Source organism: Pseudomyrmex gracilis, unplaced genomic scaffold (assembly GCF_002006095.1).
Source record: "Pseudomyrmex gracilis isolate BER0280 unplaced genomic scaffold, ASM200609v1 scaffold_3525, whole genome shotgun sequence".
In the NCBI taxonomy this organism is placed as follows: Eukaryota; Metazoa; Arthropoda; class Insecta; order Hymenoptera; family Formicidae; genus Pseudomyrmex; species Pseudomyrmex gracilis.
The window spans coordinates 3854-4498 of NW_018024109.1; positions in this window are offsets into that span (position 1 = coordinate 3854).

The following is a 645-nucleotide window of genomic DNA, read 5'->3' on the forward strand; positions in this document are numbered from 1 at the left end:
TTGACGAGAATATATACAAAACCAGAACAGTGTGCCTAATAACATACATGTTTAGAAAAGTATTGTCAAACTGTGTGATAATATTGTACCTACTCTGATAGGAAACCATTTACAAACTTATGTGACGAAATCTTGCACTAAAATTGTAATTTGCAATTATACAGACATATTTTAGGAAATAGATGCAAAAACATTGATTTTTTCTGAAATATTTGTAGATGTTTACAAAATTACTTTCCAAATACTATTTCGGCAAAAGAATAACGATATGGCAAATCATCTTAGCAGTATATTTGCAAAATTAATTTCACAAAGAAATTGTCAACTAATTGAGAAAAGAAATTCAGCAATGTGATGTTTAAAATATGTAGAAATATGATTGCATATGAAAAAATGCAAGAAATAGTCGTCACTTATAATGTCATATTTGTGCAATATTTTCACAAATGTGCCTATTAGGGTACATACGTAAATACTTTAAAACAGGTGCCACAGCACATGTATTACTTCTTTTGTCTACTTTTTTGTTCATCGTAAAGTTATAAATATCTCTCATGTATAAGCTTCAAATAAAAAAAAAAGTGCAGTAATTTTTCATTACACCAAAAATACTGTAAGTAGGAAAAATAGGAATCTATAAAGTTA